This window comes from Xyrauchen texanus, chromosome 15 (assembly GCF_025860055.1).
Source record: "Xyrauchen texanus isolate HMW12.3.18 chromosome 15, RBS_HiC_50CHRs, whole genome shotgun sequence".
NCBI classification, from domain to species: Eukaryota; Metazoa; Chordata; class Actinopteri; order Cypriniformes; family Catostomidae; genus Xyrauchen; species Xyrauchen texanus.
This window is the reverse complement of record NC_068290.1, coordinates 26,799,915-26,821,575: the sequence shown is the minus strand read 5'-3', so window position 1 is coordinate 26,821,575 and position 21,661 is coordinate 26,799,915. Positions and strand designations below refer to the sequence as shown.

General features: G+C 41.3%; 1 pseudogene; it reads right to left on the bottom strand.

Moving 5' to 3' along the window:
• Positions 1-1,366: 1,366 nt before the first annotated feature.
• The window catches only part of LOC127655698 (cytoplasmic phosphatidylinositol transfer protein 1-like), a 39,907-nt pseudogene continuing 19,612 nt past the window's right edge, over positions 1,367-21,661 (bottom strand).

Sequence of the window (21,661 nt, the reverse complement as noted above, 5' to 3'; positions counted from 1 at the left end):
TGTTTACCCAGTTAGTCAATGTTACCTTTGCCCACTTTGAATGTTTCTCCAGCCCGAGTATTCTTTGGATGTTTTCGTGTTTTGGTTTTGTTTTTCCCATCGTGGACGTTTCCTTTGTTCCAGTCTTGTTTGTTTTCACCTTTTGTCAATTAAAAACCCGCACTTAGATCCTCACCCCTCGCCTGCCGCCTCCTGCTTACGTAACAATTACAATGACAATCCCCCTGGAGCAACCTGGAGTTAAGTGCCTTGCTCAAGGACACAATGGTGGTGGCTGTGGGGCTCGAACCAGCATCCTTCTGATTACCAGAAGGTACCAGATTACCAGTTATGTGCTTAGAATACTAGATTGTATAGGCTTGGTCTTAAAAGACAGACCCACTTGCTGGTGATGCCAATCAGAAGATGTGGACACAACCCATGTTTTTTGGTGGTTTGTTAAAGGGTAACTAAACCCTAAACCAACTTTTTTTAGTTAATGATCTGAAAGCATGGGGCTTTATTAGTACTGGTCATTGATTCAAGTAATTTTTTTGACAGTTGTGTATAAAGTGTTTTAATTCTACAATATATGGTGTAAAAACGTCTGAGTGCTGCCCTCTTCAGGTTGAACGGTGGCTACTGCAGTTGAATTTTCCTATTGGCTGTTGCGGTACTTCGTGACGTAAGCGGTGACAGCTGACGTAAGCAGGTTCCAGCTCACCACGCCAGATTCATGTACATGTCGTCTTGCGACCGTGTGAGGAATAATAATAACATAGAGTCTGACAGCAGCTGTCAATTAATCCGTCACTACGAGTCTCAGGTGCCCACCCCGCTCAGCCCCGCGACTCGGTTCGTTCTCTCTATCCCCGCCGGGGTCTGCCCACTTTTCCAGCATTTTCAAATATTTCTAGTGGGTGGAGTCAGACTCTGAGCAGGTGTTTAGTTACCCTTTAAGATCCAAGAATTTTGGTTGAAGGTTCATAGTTTTATGTGTGACATACTGGGCACTCAAATTTCATTTTGCCTCAGACTCTGTATTTTAGGTGATGGAGCAGTCATTAATATAGGGGGTAAATGCATACAAAATTGGGCCATAGCCAGTGGTTATGATTGCCAGACAGATTCTTCTTAGGGGATGGAAGTCTCCCTTATTTCAAGAGTGTTGCACAGAGATGGGGAGGGTAGCGACTTAGATTTATTTAATAAAAATATTAAATTGGGGAGGGGCAATGGAGAGAGAAGTGTAGTTTTATTTATATAGTGAAGTGTAGTGATTATATAAACTTTGCAAAAAAAAGTCCCTTTTTCAGGACACTGTATTTTAAAGATAATTTTGTAAAAATCCAAATAACTTTACAGATCTTAAATGTAAAGGGTTTAAACAATGTTTTTTATGCTTTTCAATGAACCATATAATGAACATGCACCTGTGGAGCGGTCGTTAAGACACTAACAGCTTACAGACTGTAGGCAATTAAGGTCACAGTTATAAAAATTAAGACACTAAAAAGACCTCTTTCTTTTGAAAAACACCAATAGAAAGATGCCCGGGGTCCCTGCTCATCTGTGTTAACATGCCTTAGGCATGCTGCATGGAGGCATGAGGACTGCAGATGTGTCCAGGGCAATACATTGCAATGTCCATAATGTGAGATGCCTGTGACAGCGCTACAGGGAGACAGGAAGGACTGCTGATTGTCCTCGCAGTGGCAGACCACGTGTAACAACACCTGCACACATCCAAATATCACACCTGCGTGGCAGGTACAGGATGGCAACAACAACTGCCCGAGTTTCTCCAGGAACACACAATCCCTCCATCAGTGCTCAGACTGTCCGCAATAGACTGAGAGAGCCTAGACTGTAGGCCTGTTGTAAGTCAGGTCCTTACCAGACATCACCGGCAACAATGTCACCTATGGACACAAAGCCACCTTCGCTGGACCAGACAGGCCTAGCATAAAATGCTCTTTACTGAGTCGCGCTTTTGTATAACCAGGGGTGAGGGTCAGGCTCGTGTTTATCATCGAAGGAATGGGCGTTATACTGAGACCTGTACTCTGGAGCGGGATCGATTTGGAGGTTGATGGTCCATTGTGGTCTTGGGCAGTGTGTCACATCATCATCAGACTGAGCTTGTTGTCATTGCAGGCAATCTCAATGATGTGCGTTACTCGAACCTCCTCCCTCATGTGGTACCCTTCCTGCAGGCTCATCCTGACATGAACCTCCAGCCGCCAGCCATACTGCTCGTTCTGTGCATGATTTCCTGCAAGACAGGAATGTCAGTGTTCTGCCATGGCCAGCGAAGAGCCCAGATCTCAATCCTATTGAGCACATCTGGGACCTGTTGGATCGAGGATGAGGGCTAGGGCCATTCACCCCAGAAATGTCAGGGAACTTGTAAGTGCCTTGGTGGAAGAGTGGGGTAACATCTCACAGCAACAACTGGCAAATCTGGTGCAGTCCATGAGGAGATGCACTGCAGTACTTAATGCAGCTGGTGGCCACTTTTGATTTTGGACACATTACACCATTTATGTTAGTAACTTGTCTTTGAAACATTTTCAGTTTTTTCAGTCTTTGTTGTTGAATCTGATAATGTTCATACAAATATTTACACATTAAGTTTGCTGAAAATAAAAGCAGTTGAAAGTGAGAGGATATATATATATATATGTGTGTGTGTATATATATATATATATATATATATATATACATACACACACAAGTCTATCCGATTGAGCTCGATCTGAATGCAAATTCTAGACAATTCAAAGTGATGGTGTAGATCTTAAGCAATCCATTAAACCGAAGAATATGAGCCATGTAACCCATTGAATCTGACACCTTTCTCAATCGGATTAAAAATTAACATTTTCAAAATTCAATACCTTGCACACAGGTACAGTTCAGTTTTGCAGTGCTTTTCTGAATTCCACTTTGATTGGACATTACACAGTCCTCGCCACAGAAACCTAATTACAAATCAGTGGCAGTTCAGCTGGTACAGGGCTTGCATGGAATATTTTGCAAGGCACATCTGTTCTTTCATGAAAAATGTTGTGTCATTCTAAAATTTTGTTTTCATTCCACATCTGTAAACTCCATAAGGAGAACTCATTTTCATCAATCTTTACTCTCATTCTGAGATGCCTGGTTATTGTAGGAGGAATGGGCATGAGGCAATGTGCTTAAGTGGAACAGGATGTTGGGATGCTGCTTTTAAGTAACATAAGATGAAAGGTTTTCTGGCATATTTTTAGATCTCAACAAAGCAAAAATGCCATGCTTTAAGTGCCATGCTCACTGTGGCCTTCTCCGCCTTTCTCCTCTTCTTCAGAATGCAATGTCTAACGTTTCTTTGAATACATGTAATGCACATGCAAAGAATATTTGTATCAGATTGCATTTTTTAGGGTACATATTAGTAATAGACCGAAACATCAGCCAGGTCAGTTAATCAACCGATATTTTCGGCCATTTTGTGATAATCGCATAACCATGTTCGCTTGGCCGATTTGCAGAAGTGTTAACTTTCCCTTGTGCCGGTTTCAAAATCTACCATTAGATTTGTCAACAATTTCTGTTTTCAAGTTTATTTTTCTTCACTTTTTGAGTCAATTTGAGTAAGTGTTTATTTCACTTTAAATTTTTTGTGTACATCTGATTTGCTGTTGTTAAATTCTAATCGACCATCAGCCATCCTGCTCTCTAGATATCGGTATTGGCATCAACCATTGAAAAACCCATATCGGTCGACCTCTAGGACATAGAGTATATACAGTACTGCAGTTGAATTAATTGTATTGTAATTGACAAAAATGATATAAATTAATCAATGGGTGTTTGGGGTGGTACTACCTGTTTGTGTGACAAAAGGAAGATGGTATTTGGGGAAACCTGTTTGAAAACAAATCTGTTTGGTACCAGCACAGAAATTACACTAAATTCACCTTTATTTGAATATCAAGAGACCAATATAGAATAAAACCAGTGTCATCTTACTGCTTAAAGGCTGGTGTAGTATCAGCCTCATACTATAATGCCTAATCCAGTAGTAATCGCCATGAGAACTACTGATAATGTTCCCAATGAGCACTTTGTGACAACACTCAATTACGTTCTGTCAATGTATTGATGCAGGGTTAAAGGTTAACGTCTATAACTGTAACCCACTGGAAATTTTGTCTAGCCACTCTCATTTGCCATAATCCATATGACTGGGTCTCATTGAAGCAGGCTAAAGGTTGTCTCGTGAAAATAATTGAGGCTGTTCATCTTCATTCTGTGCTCAGCTGGGTCTGTGGTCCACTTTATGTTCATAGTCCATGGAATAAACCACTTCCTGAGTCCACAGGGTTGCTATTTTGTTGAGGAGGGCTTGTCTGTGAGAGAAGTGAGTGTATATATTGACCTTAAGAAATATGGTTTCACTCCATGTGGAACCAGTACCACTATTACGTTATATTTATTATTACATTATATTCCATTTCGTGAGGTGGGAGCATTGGTTTAAGTTCAGCCCTATTACTGTGTAAAGTGAGAATTTGGCAAAATGTCAACCTCTGGATGGTGCCCATGCATACAAGTCCTGAGGAAATTAAGAGAAGAGTGTCATATTTGTAGTAGATGATGTGGAATGTCTCCCTACACGTTTTATAGATGCGGGAACAGAAGGTCCAAGTCAAGAGAATTTTTATAAATTATCTCATGAATGAACGGTTTCAAGAAGTAAAATTGTCAAAGATTATGATAAAACCAGAATGGTCGACTTGTTGAGGGGTGAGGGTGGGAAGACGTGTTAAGGGGTGTTACTCCGGGGTGGAATTTAATCTTAAAGTACTTTTGATAGAGGGTGGGCAGGATGAAGAGTCTTCAATGTCCAAAGTCTTTACACCCATCTTTTTCAGTGTGGATTCATCATTAACAGAGATGGATCGAGTGAAGTTGGGGCGCACTGAATGAGCAGAATCTGAAAAATGAGACAAAAGATAGATGGATGTTTTATGTAATTATTGCCATCCAATGGTAACATGACTTTAGCTAGACAGAATATCAGAACAGTAAAGTTTAGTCTGAACAGGTTTTTCCCCAACACATATGCTTCTGATTCAGCTTGCTAACATGTGGCAATGTCGTTAGATGAGTCATGATGAATTTCATAATATCAATAAGGTTGCATCAAAGTGGTGACTAAACCGTATTAGTTGTGAGAGAGCAGCTCAATGTAGTGAAATACATTCACCAACAGAGGACAGTGTGGACACTGAGAGATCTTTCACATGCATCCAAATGCCAAAGATGCCAAGAATACAGGGGAATGTTCAGGGGCAACAGCAGCGGCAAAATCTCACTGTAACTTATCCATCACTAGTACAACTAAAATGCTCTTTCTCTCACTTTTTCTCTTTCACCTTCTTTCTAAATGTCTATAGCTCTCTGAATGTTTTCTCCTCTCATACTCATGGCCTCATCTTTTTCAATTCAATTTCAATCTTAACTCAATCCATCATGCAGCCTGATACCAATGTCTCACAAGTCAAAGTTAGCTGGTTTCAAAGTGTTTTGGATGGGTTTTACCTCATCAGGTATAAGCAAGTGCCACTTTCACAACTGTCACATCTGTAATGATGTTTTGTTTTTGTTTTTTTCTCAATAATGCAAGAACGAGAATGATTAAAAATTAAATATTACATGTTCTTAGAAGTGCCAACCCTTCTACATAATGTGGCAATAATAATTTTGGGATTGTGTTTTGATAATTATAAATCAACCATCAGTTTTTAATATTGTAATTTCATAATTTGCCGATGTTTTTAATTTGGTAAAAAAATTTGCAGATAAATATCGGCAGCCGATACTTCAGTGCATCCCTAATTTTAATGTTTACATTACATAACCAACTACATTTTACAAGCTTGTTTGAGCACAATCAAATTGTGCAGTCTCTCAGCTGATGAGGGTGTTGCATTTATGATGCAAAGGACCGTAGTACAGGTCCTGTAGAGCACGCAAGTTGACATGAGTCGCACCACAAAATTTAATTTTTTTTATGACACTCGGTTAGGTTTAGGGTTAGGAGGTAGGTATATTTGATTTTAAACTTGATAGAATATTAACCTTAAAAACCTAATCTATTTTAATCACTTGTAGTGCCACACAGTTGACATGCCACCAAGTAACTACTGTGACAAGTGTAAAAAAACACTGTCATTTACGTGAGATCAGGATGACATTTTTAAGCAATCATGGTAGAAGTACTAGAGACATAGAGTAAATTGGGTGCTAAAACAATGCAGACAGCATGTAGATACTATCGGTGGACAAAATACATTTTTTGTGACCTCCCCCATTTCTTCCACCCCCTCTTCCAAATTCCCCTTTAGAATTTGTGCTCTATTCCTTTGATGAAATTTTACCTATGCAGTTTATATCAATCTTTAGTTTGCTGTTGGTTTCCTCCAGCAGTTTTCTCTCATACTCTCTCACCTCTTCAAGTTTCATTCCTGCATGCACAAATATAGGTTATACAATCACTGTGTTTACAAAGTGGTAAGATAGGTCATGTACAGCATTTGAGTACCAAGCCAGGGTTTAGGATTTTGATGTACACCTAACAGAATGTGTGATCAATCATTTTAATGAAGCAATACAATACTTAACAAAAAACATCACATTTACTGTACCATGCCAATCGTCCATCCATTCCACGGCATGTCTGTGTCCCACCAAAAGAATGTCACGAATGTTCTATGATGAATCATAACATGCCATAATATGACACATGATGGAATTGCATGAGTAAAAAGCATGATGTAATGCATGGAAATAGTGACATGGGAAAGTGTTTTCGTCAGTACCCTGTGAACAAACTCCTCTGTCCTTCCTTGTAAGCCATAGACCTCAAAGCTACAGGTGACTTTCTTGTAGGAGCACATAATAGGTTTGTTGGTATTCTTCCAGCCATCCACTAGGGGTCCCCGGCCTGTTTTCTTTGACACTCAGTTGCTCAGATCCTGTTTGTTTTATGTAGATATACATTTTCTGCTGAGTGAGCAGATCACTGCTTGTTTTCATGTGTATTACACGCGTTACATTTATCTCTGTGCAGGTGTGACATTACATTTCACAGTTCATCATGTGTGCCTCATTTGAAAGAGTGACATTGCTCAAATTCTGTGGTGGAAAATTCATAATTTATTTTCAATCCGTTACCAAGTACTATAAAGACCAATACTGCTGATACCAAGACCTTTGGAAAATGTTTGTAATATGTGATGGTAAATGGGCAATTATAGCCATTTAACATTATACTTGAAAGCCATCATTGCCATTAAATGGACATAAACTGCAAATTCTGTTTTGTTAATAATTTATTAACGATCAATCTTTTAACATCTATTAGTCCAAATAAATGTATAACTAATGTAATAAGCCCATTATAATCAATTTTAACTTTTTGCTAAATGTTCAATTGGAACTGCCGCTTTGATAGGTCTTCTTGATTCAACATCAGTATTGGAAGTATTGATATTTCAACATTGATTCGCCAGCTCCTCGTCTTACTGCATCATAAATGCAGTATGTGTTTTAAAAGTTTTAGGTTGGTCTCTTCAGTCTGATGAACAGCTAATGCATTGCTTGCCTCAGCTGCAAGTCTGAGCTTGTGTCTGGTAGATAGCAACAGTTTTTTCTAGGGCTGTCAATCGATTGAAATTTTTAATCGAATTAATTACATGGTGTCTCAATTAATCAATCGCATTTACAAATATTTGCAGAGAAAGCCCTTCATATAACAATAATTCAATATATAATGATTATACATATTTATATCAATATATAATTATACATAGTTATCTTTAAATATTAAAAACTTATATATATATATATATATATATATAAATATTCAGATAATTCAAATGCTTTACATTCCTGTAGCAGAAGAGTTTATCATTGATATGGCCATACAAAATGTGGCTTTAGAATACAATGTATTGTTTACTACCATATTATTGATCATAAGTCAGTCATTAGCATACAGTTCACAGCAATCCATTTCACAAGTAAATTTGTCAATCAGTTAGAGATTTATTATGAGGGCTTGTTTAAGGGTCCGTCAATTTACACCTATGTCAGACGTCTCGGGTGTGTTGCGTCATAAACATAAAATGTTTAGGTCACTGTGTCAAGTTAAATATAGTTTTAATACTCAATCTTTAAACACATCTTGAGATCCCTTAGATCGCATTTGCGCTCCTTCGAGTGTTTTGAATGCAAGAACGTAACGCATGTTTGTGTTGTTCTGCCTACTGAAGTGTTTTCTTTACTGTATAAACTGCGTGTTGCTCATACAGCTGAAATTTCACTTACTGGAGTAAACAGGTGGTACTACAAGCTTGCATTTCTCAGGAATCTTCCCTATTATGGTCCGTGGGCATGCGATTAATTGCGTAATTTTTTTTATCTCGTTATTTTTTGTAAAATTAATCGCACTGAATTAACACGTTAACTAATTAACGACAGCCCTAGTTTTTTGTCATTGTATAAATCATTTCATTGACTGAATCTGTGAGTGTAATATGGAAACATGCTTTTCTTTGATGTACAGAAAAAGATTTCAGAAAAGTGTTTCTAAATGTAGTACACTGAGGAATGTGGCTTTTAATAATGTCCTACTTGCCGTTTGTCTGTGTATGTGCACACGTGTACTTATCTGTAGGGGTGTGTATCTCAATTGTTTCATTTAAATGGTAGCTTTGTAGACGTTTCCACCTCTATGAGAGTCTTTTGTATGTGTTTGTGTTTTACCATTATTTTTGCATAAATGAATGTGTCTGTACCTCCGACTGCTTGTAATGCTTGTCTGGGATTGGATCATTCAAGATATCCAAAAAGCAGACATTGCCATTTGTTGTGGGGTTATCACCAAAGACCTGCACACAGGAGACACCAGACAGCATGGTCAGAGAAATCCAACACTACTGTATATCAGAGAACACACAGTTTTCTTGTCCCAGCAAGTCCCTAATGCCCAAGTGAAATAATACACTGTATCTTATAGTATAGTAAAAGCAAAGAGGACAAATGCATGCCATTGGTGATGAAGGGAAGCTGTTTCAGTACTTAGAAATGCTCAGAGCGATCTTAATATAAAATAATCACACATTATCATCGGTTAAACATACTGTAACACATTACAAAACATTGATACACTACATAACAAAAGACTGTAGGCAGAGAATTTAAGTGAATGCAAAAAACATAGAAACAAGTAGACTGCAAAATCAAGCATTCTAGAGACAGAAGTTAAGAATTATGCAAACTACTGCTGGCCAACTGAGCTTTTATCCTTATCAGTTGAGGCCAATGGAGATAACCTACCAGACAACAAGTCTTAACATTAGGGTTAGAAAGAGTGCCTTGACTGTCTAGCATTGCAGGTGATTTTTGCTGCTGTTGGGATGTATGAGAAAGAATGACTGAAAAAAGCAATAAAGAAAATCATTGCTATTCTCTCATTAGTGACTGTCTCTCTCACTTTTTTCTTTCATTCTGTTTCCCTCAAATGCACCTTACAGTATCAGTCTTACAGAATTCTGTCTATTTTACAAATGATTTACAGTATATTGCTTCCCTCCTTCCTTCTGTCCATCCTCTATTTTTCTGTGTCTCCATCTTGAAAAAAGCTGTGGACATTTTACTGTTAATCTTATCTGATGTGTTGACACTTGCAACAGTGATATTTTCATTTGCCTGGCTGTGTTATAAAACTTGCAGTATTTTGGTATGTTTAATTAGGGGCATGTGTTTAAGTGTACTGTTTGAAAATGTTGGATTGAAAACTACTTTAAACCTGGAAATAATCAGAAATTAGCATTAAACAAAAACCCTGATGGAAAATAATGAATTATTTTAGATATTATGGATTATTTATAGATTATTAATCTAATGAGCATATTTGAGACATTGACAATGTCAACTACTTTGTGCAAAAATTTCAGATTTGTTTCCATTGAAGCACCCAAATGCTCATTGGAACATTCTAGATAATTTTCCTAGACAATAATGTTTCTAGACAAATGCTAGATAAAGTGGATCATAAAGTTTTTACACAAACTTGTGCCGTGTATGCCATCTTGAGTGCATGCTGACATTTAAGCAAAATGGGGCATACAATACTCATTCATATCAAATACCAAGAAAAATTTTCTTCATAATATTTGTTATGAAATATAATATAAAAGTAATTAGACATTTAAATATAAGTTTGCTTGAAAAATGTAAGTATTTTCAACATATACGTACGTGGATGTAGACTTTTAAACCCCACTGTAAACTATACTGTGTGTATTTTAAAGTGTAGTTTTGTCTGCTGGTTTAGATGGTATGCTGAGTGAAAGTTAGATGAGTTGGAGGGAACTTATTTTTAAAGAAGGCTATCAATAACAAAATGCCATCTCCCTTACTTTTTCTTTCCCACAGGCAGACTTATTCATTCATCTTTGAGTTTCCACTTTGTGGCAGGTTTGGTCTTGTTTAAGTCTTATTTTTCTTAGATAATAACAGAGAATACTCCAGGGCACAACTGCCTCTCACTCATTTGCTGTATGCGAAAAAAAAAAAAAAAAAAAAACACACTGCAACACACAGCAAATCAGTAATACAGTTTTTGTTGATTGCCTTTGGTACTATTATCACAAGTATTTTCTAAATCCTCACAACTGTTAGTGCAAAACTCAAAGCAGATCATCAAAAAGGCTGTTTTTTCAAACATGTAAACACATGTTCAATTTACTATGTATAACGTCTAGGTTACGTATGTAACCTCCAGGGAACGAGATGTTGTGTCGAAGAAGCGACACTAGGGGTCTCTCTTGAGCGCCGAATATGCTTCTGATCTATGAAAAAAGGCCAATGAGAAGTAGGCAGACAGTATTTGCATACCCCGCTCCCGGACATACAGGTATAAAAGTGGGGAAATACGTCGAGTTCATTCAGGATTTTTCTGAGGAGCCGGAAATGGTCCGGCCATCACAGTGGCTCGGCTCAACGATGTGGCCGGGAGGACACAACGTCTCGTTCCCTCCATCAGGGAACTGAGGTTACATACATAACCTAGACATTCCCCGTCTGTCACTCACTTCAAAGTTGTGTCGAAGAAGCGACACTAGGGTCCAATTTAAATCACGCCATGCGCTGAGCCGTGTACGTGTACTGCTGACATAGGAGCGGGCAGGTATTTCACGTGCAAAGGCGACCAGCTGTGTTAGACTGCACGTACCCTTCCCCAATGCCCCATAAAAGTCATCGGAATCCTTCTGGTTACCCTAACAGGGGAACAAGGCGACGCTTGCCAGCCTCGCATAGACACAAAAAACACGCATTGTGGGAAGGGGGTCCTACCCAGTTTCCTATTCTTTCAGGGGGAAAAGACCCTGCGGAGACCACACCTGCCCAGTAAGGGGGAGGTAAAGTGGCAAAATGCATCACATGGGCCACTCAAGTCGTATGTGTGAAAAAATGGCACGGTAGTAGATCCAGCCTCAAGGAGCGGGTAGTTGCTACAGCACGGCGACCGGAGGGCAGCTGGAACTGCCTAAGGGAGACGCGGGACCAGTCGTAAGGGGACCCTACCACGAAAAATACACACAGGAGTAGTACACGCAGGATTCCCCGCCTGTGGAGCACCTATTCCAGTACAGGGTAGATTTGAGTACCCGCAGTGGATTGGGTCGGCGAATTCCTCCGCTGAATTTCGGACCCACAGGGCTAGGGAGGAGTCATCCAGGGATCCGAATGAATGGGATCTCCTGAGAGAGAAAGCGCACAGTTTTACCTCGGCCGAGGGAAAGGGCGCTAGGTGCAAGCGATCTACCCGGTCAGTCTGTCAGCGTGTACAGAGTTCTACCGGCTCGGACCTGAGAAAACATGGGACGATACTGACTCAAACCTGAGATTGTAAAACCTCACAAAGGTATTAGGTGTTGCCCAACCTGCTGCTCTACATATGTCTGCCAGGGAGGTGCCCCTGGCCAGTGCCCATGAGGACACAACACTCCTTGTTACGTGTGCTCAGACCCACAAGGGCCTTGCCGAATTGTTCCCAAATCAGCTGGACCAACTGGGGGTGAAGCCTCCACTCTCAACCGGGCAAGCGTTGTCGTGACAGCGCGTCTGCTATCACAATGAGGTTGCCGGGGATGTGAGTGGCACGCAGCCGCCTTGGCGATTTATGTACGCTACCGCAGTGGTGCTGTCTGACCTGACTAGGACATGTTTGTCTTGAACTAATGGGAGAAACTTCCGCAGGGTAAAGACAACAGTCAGCAACTCTAGGCAATTGATGAGCAAGCGCAGCGGGACCCCTTTCAAACGGCCCGCGGCTGCGTGCCTGTTTCACATGGTACCCCAACTCAATCTGGAGGCGTGTCACCGTGTCCAGGACTCGTTGGTACACCTGCTGCAAGGGCACTCCTGCCCGCAGAAAGCAGAGGTCTGTCCAGGGTTTGAATGTTTGGCGGCAGGCGGGGGTGACCATCACACTGTGCGTGCCGTGGCACCATGCTCGCCTCGGGACTCGAGTCTGAAGCCAGTGCTGAAGCGGTCTCATATGCATCAACCCCAGTGGCGTGACATAGCATAGTAACTCTCGGGAGTGGGCCAGAATGAGCCAGTCATCGAGGTAATTGAGTATGCGGATGCCGGCTTCTCGGAGTGGGTCAAGGGCTGTCTCTGCGACTTTCGTGAAGACACGAGGGGACAGAGACATGCCGAAGGGGAGGACTTTGTACTGATACCCCTGGCCATCGAACTCGAACCGTAGGAAGGGTCGGTGTCGAGGCAGAATTGAGACAGGGAAGTACACGTCCTTCAGGTCTACCGCTGCGAACCAATCTAGATGCCGGACGCAAGTTAAGATGTGTTTTTGCACGAGCATTTTGAACGGGAGTTTGTGCAAAGCCTGGTTGACAACTCGCAAGTCCAAGATCGGTTGTAAACCGCCGCCTTTCTTGGGGTACGATGAAGTAAGGGCTGTATAAACCCTTCTTCATCTCAGTTGGAGGGACAGGCTCTATCGCGTCTTTGAGTAAGGGAGTAGTGATTTCCGCGTGCAGAGATTTGCATGCTTGCCGTGTAATGCGGTAAAGCGGACGCCCATGAAGGGGGGCGGAGGCCTGGCAAACTGAATTGCGTAACCGAGTCGGATGGTCCGGGCCAGCCAGTGTGAGGGGTTGGGAGTGAAAGCTACGCATCCAAGCTCCATGCTAGGGGCACCAAGGGGACGATTATCGATATTTTTGATGTACCCGGCGAGCAGGTAGTACGGCATCGGGTGGCAAGGACGTGTCCCGAGGCTCTGGTGCTGAGAAAGGACTCAAAGCACTTACCTTGCTCTGCACTCCCGGCAGGGGGCGGGTTAGTGACTGAGGAGGAGGTCCAGTAGAGGTGTTCTCTGGACTCTCCGTCTGGCCTGGGAACAGTCGTGGGGCTGAGGGCGGAGGGTCCGCGTCCAGCATGCCGGGACTGTTGAGGTGTGGTGGCAGAGTGCTGTGAGAATGGAATTTGCGGGCCAGGTGACCCAGAGACAAAGGAAATAGCTCTTATACTGAGAATGTGGGTATTGCAGGCCTGTCTAGGGGGCATGGCCCATGGCGGCAGGTTTGCGGCAGGGCAGGATATTCGAGATTACCTCTGTCTGTTTCTTCACCATGGAAAACTGCTGGGCAAAGTCCTGGACGTTGTCGCCGAAGAGGCCGAACTGGGAGACTGGGGTGTTGAGTAAGCGCACTCTGTCGGTCTCACGCATCTCGACCAAGTTCAGCCACAGATGACATTCCTGGACCACAAGTGTGGCCATCGCCTGCCCGAGTGACTGCACTGTGACCTTCATCACTCTTAAATAAACTCTTAAGTTTTTGTGCAGTTGAAGAGAAGTACGCCATAGATCCAACAGCAGACAAAGCTCAGAGGAACAGGAACAGATGTGTGACTCGCAGCTGACTGCACACACGACCATTGGCTCCGAAGAAAATTTCTGAATGAGCTCGATGTATTTCCCCGCTTTTATACCCGTATGTCCAGGGACGGGGTATGCAAATACTGTCTGCCTACTTCTCATTGGCCTTTTTTCATAGATCAGAGGCATATTCAGTGCTCAAGAGAGACCCCTAGTGTCGCTTCTTCGACACAATATTGAAGTGAGCGACAGACGGGGAACACACATCAAATTACACAGTAACATTTTCACCACACCTAATCAGTGTTTAATCAAAGGAATACTTTTTCATACTTCATACTTTCATATGAAGTAATTGTCTTTCACAATGCAATGCTCACAATACTTTTGATATTCCTTTCTTCTGCTTTTCGTAAATACATTTGACCAACACTTAATCCAACTGCTCTTAATGGTTAATCACTGAAACGTTTGGTAAACGTATAGTTCCTCTTCGGTCACTCACTCGATGTTGTGTCGAATGAAGTGACACAAGGGGTCTTCCTTGGGAGTCTCATGTACCTCTGAACTTGAGAAAAGGCCAATGAGAAATTGGCAGACAGAATTTGCATGTCCTGCCCCAGACATACGGGTATAAAGGGAAGCGGGAGTGCATCTATCAGTCAGATTTTTTCTTCGGAGTAGAGTGGTTGTGCAGCAGCAAGCTGAAGTCTCACCACTGTTCCACTCACCTCTGTTGGCAAGAAGCACTGTTGTTGGATCATACGGCGCATTTCCAGCGGCGTTCTCTCTCTGCACGCTGTGCAGTCCACGCCCCTGGGCGCTTCGACAGTGCTTTCTGTCTAAAAGAGTGTTTTCCCCTCCTAAAATTTTTGATTTCTCTGAAAGAGTTTATTTTCACTCATAATAGAGCAATACACAAGCAGGTGTTGAATGTCCTTTTCAGGACGCATCTTTTTAAAGATGCCTTTCTGCCTCTTTGTAGTTCCTGGATGCGGTCGAGATCTCTCCAAGACCAACATAGACAGTCATGTGCCTGGGCAGCGATCACACTGAGGCAGCGTTTGTGGATGATTCATGTACTCATTGTGAGAACATGACCTTGGCAGCGTTGCGGTCGCGGCTTTCATTCCTTAAAGTGAACGCCACTTCAGCCACCCCCGCGTCACTTCTTCTTCCCACGGGATTGAGGACGACCCGGCTGGCGATGGAGGTGACGTGGGGATGGCAGCGGGCTCTGTTTCACTCCCAGCCATGCCCCCCTCCGGTACCTTTCTTCCCGGAGGTGCATGACGAGTTCAACGTAGTCGAGATGCACAACGTTGACAAGGCATGCTTTCTCAATGCCCCAGTCTTCCAGCTTTGCCTCTTCGGTGACACCGTCGATGACTTCACCCAGCAGTTTTCGCCGGTAAAGAGGCAGATGGAGGCTATATCCCACATCATGCCACGGCGCCGCTCCAGCGCAGCCTAGCTCTCAGCCCCAGCATCGAGTGCCCCGTAGGCAGCGTACACCCCCTCGTCTCCAGGACCCCCTCTAGGACCCGTAAAGCTCCTAAGCGCTCCTGAGACGGAAGACCCGGGCAGTCAGATGTTCCCTCCGGAGCTGGTATCAGGACCACTCCATCCCCCGGTAATAAAAAATATTTATTTTCCTTATTTTCTTTCTCCGCAGCCCGAATGCGGTACCCACATTCTCAATAAAAGAGCGATATCATCACTCCCTGGGTCATCCAGCTGGTGCGTGGTGTTCTCAAGGCACCCCGGATGCAGTCACCTTGCCCTACCTGGTATGTCAAAAACAATCGTCCCTTTAGTGCCCCTCGCACAGAGTCTGGAAGCGTGGCTTTCGCTCTCCAACCCATCACAGGACCATCCGACTCTGCTATATGATTCAATTCACCCAGCTCCCGCCTCGTTTCATCGGTATTCGCTCCACCTCCGTACGCGGCGAAAAAGCCTGCTCTTTATGGGCAGAGATCACAACTCTCCTACACAAGGATGAAATAGAGCCCGTCCCTCCAGCCGTGATGAAGGGTTTCTACAGCCCTTACTTCTTCGTACCCAAAAAAGGTGGTGGGTTGTGGCCAATCTTGAACTTGCGAGTTCTCAACCGGGTTTTGCACAAACTCCCATTCAAAATGCTCACGCAGAGACAGATTCTAACCTGTGTTCAGCATTAAGATTTGTTCGCTGCCGTAGACCTGAAGTACACGCAATTTGACATCTCCATCTTGCCTCGACACCGACCTTACCTACGGTTCGAGTTTGACGGCCAGGCATATCTCAGCTGTCTATAGCTTCAGGAAAACTTGTTTCCCTTCTGCTATGACACCTGCCACTGTAAACGGCCGTACCTTATTCTCGGCTCCTCAGTGCAAAAACCTGACTGACAGACGCACACCCGCTTCCCTTTATACCCGTATGTCCGTGGCGGAGCATACAAAAGTCTGCCACTTTCTTATTGGCCTTTTCTCAGAGTTCAGAGGTACGCGAGGCTCCCAAGGGAGACCCCTTGTGTCACTTCATTCGACAAAATGTCTCGTTCCCTCACTCAGGGAACGGAGGTTACAACAGAAACCATGACTATTTTAAATTGTTTTGTCAGCTATATACAGTAAATGGATTTCAAGAACTACACAAATAAAATGTATTTTGTATGAACATCTAAATTACATGTAACCACACATAATGAATACTAGTTATTGCTAATTGGTAAACCAAGGCCTTACCATGGCAGAGGCTGCCAGATTAGTTGATCCAAATCTAAAAAGATCTACTGTCAATTCTATCATCCAAAATTTTCGCCAAGAAAACCGGTAAGTCTGGAGGATATATACTATGCTTTACCATTACATTTACAGTAAATTGTAATGAATGTAAATTCATAAAACATGTTACAGTATCCTTACAGTATGATCTATTGATAGTATCATCTGTTCTATGCTTAGAATTGACAGAAAACCCCAAAGTGGTGGCCATGGCCATGTGCTGACCGACCAGCAGGAGTGGGCAGAGGTGGAAATGGTGAGGGTCAGGAATGATATATGGCTGTCAGAAATAAAGCAGGCAATTGAGGAGAACAATGACACCTTTGCCAATGTGGCATTCATAAGCCTACCAACAGCACCCCACCTTTTGAAGAGGCACCAGATATCAATGAAACACATTTACCTGGTGCCTTTTGAAAGGAACAATGACCGGGTGAAACAACTGAGGGCTGAGTATGTTCAGGTACAGCACTATATACTGTACTACTGTTACTATTTGATACATCGCCTACTTAACACGTATATTGCAAGATCATGTAGATTTACACTCTACAGGAATATAAGACCCTTCCTCTCTGTACATGGCACACAACTGCTCGTTCAGTCCCTTGTCATAACTAGACTGGACTACTGTAATGCTCTCATTGCAGGCCATCATGCATGTGCTATTACACCTCTGCAAATGATCCAGAATGCAGCAGCACGTCTGGTCTTTAATGAGCCTAAGAGAGCACATGTTACACCACTCTTTGTCTCTCTCCACTGGCTGCCGGTTCATGCACGTATGAAATTCAAGGCCCTGATGCTGGCGTACAAAACAGTCACTGGGTCTGCTCCAGCATACCTAAAAACATTTATGCAGAGCTACGTTCCCACCAGAAGCCTGCGGTCGGCTAAGGAACGTCGCCTTGTCGTACCAAAACAAAGAGGCACCAAAACACTTTCCCGGGCTTTCAGTTTCATCATACCACGGTGGTGGAATGACCTTCCCAACTCAATCCGGGAAGCTAACTCACTCTCTATCTTCAAAAAATGGCTAAAAACACATCTTTTCCAAAAGCACTTAACCGGTCACTAAAATAAATAAATAAAAAAAAATTATTTACATTTCTTGTTGCACTTAAATCTGTTTTGTACACTATTCTGATGATAGTGAAACTTTGTAATATGGCACTTTTTGAACCACTATCTCCCTAAGATGATTCGCTGATGTTTTTTCTTCTTTTGTAAGTCGCTTTGGATAAAAGCGTCTGCCAGATGAATAAATGTAAATGTAAATATTGGAACTACACTAGAAAAATAACTAACTGAAATATATTTTTAGAGGGTGATGGTGCTTGATGCTGATGTGAACCATCACAAGTACATTTTTGTTGATGAAGCGGGATTTAACCTGGCCAAAACTGGATGGAACCTCATCGGGAAATGGGCCACTGTCCAAGTGCCTGGACAACATGGAGGAAACATCTCCATGTGTGTTTGTAATTGTTTGGGACAATGTCAGGTTCCACTGTGCAGAGGTGGTTCAAACATGGTTTCAGGCCCATCCCCGGTTCTTGACCCTCTACCTGCCCCCATGCTCTCCTTTCCTCAACCCTATTGAGGAATTTATTTCAGCATGGAGGTGGAAGGTCTATGATCGCCAACCCCTTGAGCGCGCCACCCTCCGTCGGGCCATGGATGAGGCATGTGATGACATCAGTGTAGACCAATGTCAAGCATGGATTCGCCATGCCAAATGTTTTTTTCCCAAAGTGCATGAACAATGATGAGATTCACTGTGATGTGGATGAAAATCTATGGCCAAATGCTCAAGACAGGCTTGATCCAAATTAGTGTAAAGTGTGCTGAATATTATGTTTTGTTTTCATTTAGTTATTTTTTCTTTTATTTAATGGTTTACATTTGATTATAGAAAGAATACCTATGTTACAATTATATCTGAAAAACAGATATAATTTGCCCAAATGATTGTAGAGGATGTCTTCATTGATCACAACTTGATTATACATAGGATATATATTATGGAAACAACAGATTCTGTAAATGTTGCTTAATGTAAGTATATTGCCTAATGTGAAAACAGTTTATTCTGTCTTTTAAAGTACTGTAGCATATTATTTCAGCACTTCTAAGGGCAATTTGAAACATGTATCTTGCATTGTTTGTTATTGTGTTCACTGGTAGTTAAAATGACTAAACTGAAAATGTATCATTATGATGTGTTTGGTGATTAAACCAAATGTTCTTATGACATTTCACCAGAAACCTATATTTTGAATAAATTGTTGTGTGGTGAGAGATGTTTACAATCCAAATGAATGCACAATGGCAAGTTTTGAATGAAAGACTGGCTGCGTTACAACTGTGATGAGTTTGGAGTTATGTACTTGGAGTTGTGATGTTTTACCACATACTTGTAGTAATAGTACCAAAGCGATCAACAAAAACTGTAACTTGACTCATTTTAGCCTCTCCACTTTAAAACAAACCCCACTGAATGAAAAAAAAACTAACTGAATTGCTTTTATTGTCTTTTCACTTTAAAGGCCATGGTTTCCTATATCAATAGGGTGAGCTGTAGTGTTTGCTCACATTGGATTTTCTTACCTGACTCCTCGTACCGAGTGCTTCAGAGACAGGCAAATACACAATGGCCTTTTCAAGGACGTGGCAACAATGTATATGCTGCTGATGAATCGTTGCCCTCCTTTAAGAGGATTAGCTACTGAGCGAACACACAATGTGTGTGTGTGTGTGTGTTTGTGTGTGTGTGTGTATACATCCTTATCTATTCTTTGAGTTGACAAATTTGTCCCCAGATGTGTGCTAAATCTGTGGAATGTACTTATTTGTAAAAACGATATATCAATTAAGTAAATAAAGTTTTTTGAAAATTCTAAAAATGCAAAAAAGTTTTATTTTAGGGTTAAGGTCTATTGCAATTATAATCATCTTGTATATAAAAACAATATAATTCTTTACATCCCAATTTAGATAATAAATAAATGTGTGTGTGTGGATATTAGAATACTCACATTTTCTGTGCACCCATTGTCATTCTCAAAGTGTGTCTCTATCCTGACGTGGAACTTCGGTAGGAAGGAACACTTTTGGGAAGAGTAAAGAAATGAGAGAAAGAGAGAGGAAAAGAGATGGAGAGTGGGGAGGAGATATAGAGATGATTATGTTATATGCTCAGTGGGCCAGTGAGCCCAAACAGACTGCATGAATCTAAGCTGTCATGTGAGAATACTTACCGTGTACTCTGCGGTAATACAGCAATGGTTGGAGAAAGAGAGAGATATGCAGAAGAGAAATTGGATTTTAGATCATGGCAGTAGCTGGTGCATTAAAAGGACAAGATGGATGTAGGTGCCATGTGACAGGGCACATGAATATACAAATACTGGTGGTATTTATCCTATTAGAATGCTTGAACTGACCTGTTATGGTGTAAGGGTAGAAATTCCAAGCCTTTTCTGTCACATATAAAGCCATAGGAACAAACCTTCTCATCCAGGCAGGCAGTTTGCTAAACAGACAAAAGAGGAAACATGATAAACACAACATTATGACACAACAGACATATTATTCAAACACGTACACAGCCCTGTTGAAGAATTGGCTTACACCAGAATTCTTTTCTATACAGGTTCCTGCAGGTTGATGGTGGTTGGTGCTGGTTTGGCCAGCATAGCTTGGCTGTTCACCAGGAAAAAACAACAGTACAACAAACATCACCTTTCTAGAGAAGCTGCTGGTCTAACAAAGCAGGTTTTAGTGGCAGGTTTGGTTCTGGGTAACAGTCAGGGTTGTGAGTTGGGAGGGTTACTCTTAAAATGCATTCTGAAACAGATTACAGAATACATGCTGTAAAATGTAATTTGTAACTTATTCCGTTAGATTACTCAAGATGAATAACGTAAACTGAATACTTTGGATTACGTAAGCACAGATTTTTTTTTCACTTGTTTTGTTTAATAAGAAGTAGGAAAAAATATGTCAGCACAGTAAGACAAAATACACTTCAAAATACATTCACTGAAAAAGCTTATGCACAGTATCTTATGCAGTGTTGTTTCTAAAACAAAATAAAGAGTAAATTAATCTAGTTTAAATAATTTTAAGATAATTTCACAGGACAACAATGCAAAAGTTCTCTTTAATAATACAATTTTTGCAGTACCTCTTTGCCCTAACATCAAAGGTCTTACTTGGTCTTTGCTTGTGCAAGTCCACACAGATTAATGAGCAGGGTGGATAGGTATACTTTTGAAATGTATTCCACTACAGATTACAGAATACATGCTGTCAAATGTAATTTGTGACGTATTCCGTTAGATTACATAAAATCAGTAACATATTCTAAATATGGATTACTTGGATTACTTTTTCAGCATTGGTAGATTTTTTCACTTGTTTTGACTATAAAAACTCTGCAAGACAAAATACACACGTTAAAAATAAATTCTCAGAAAAATCTTATGCTGTGTTATTTCTGAAACAAGATCAGTCAAATTGATCTCGTTTTAAGGATTTTTTAAATATTTTTTACAGGAAAACAACACACAAATTATTATCAAGAATGTGATTTTTGACCTAACGTCAAACATCTTACTAGAAAAAGGAAATTATGATCCATCGTGAATTTTCTTGATAAAAACATTATCGTGCCTCGTAGCGTGCATGTAAAATGGCTAGAAATAGCATTTTAGTTTAGCGTAAAGCTGATAATTTACTAATAATTTATGAGAATTTTTGTGAGTAAAATATCACAATATACTGTATCAATGATTTGAATCTCATTACACTTAAACAAAGAATAAAGAACACTTACTCGTGCTGTACATCCCACACTGTAAAAAATTATAAGGCAACTTGCTGCACAGCTTTTTTGAGTTTACTCAACTTAAGGCAAATTAGTTGTACCAACTTAATTAAA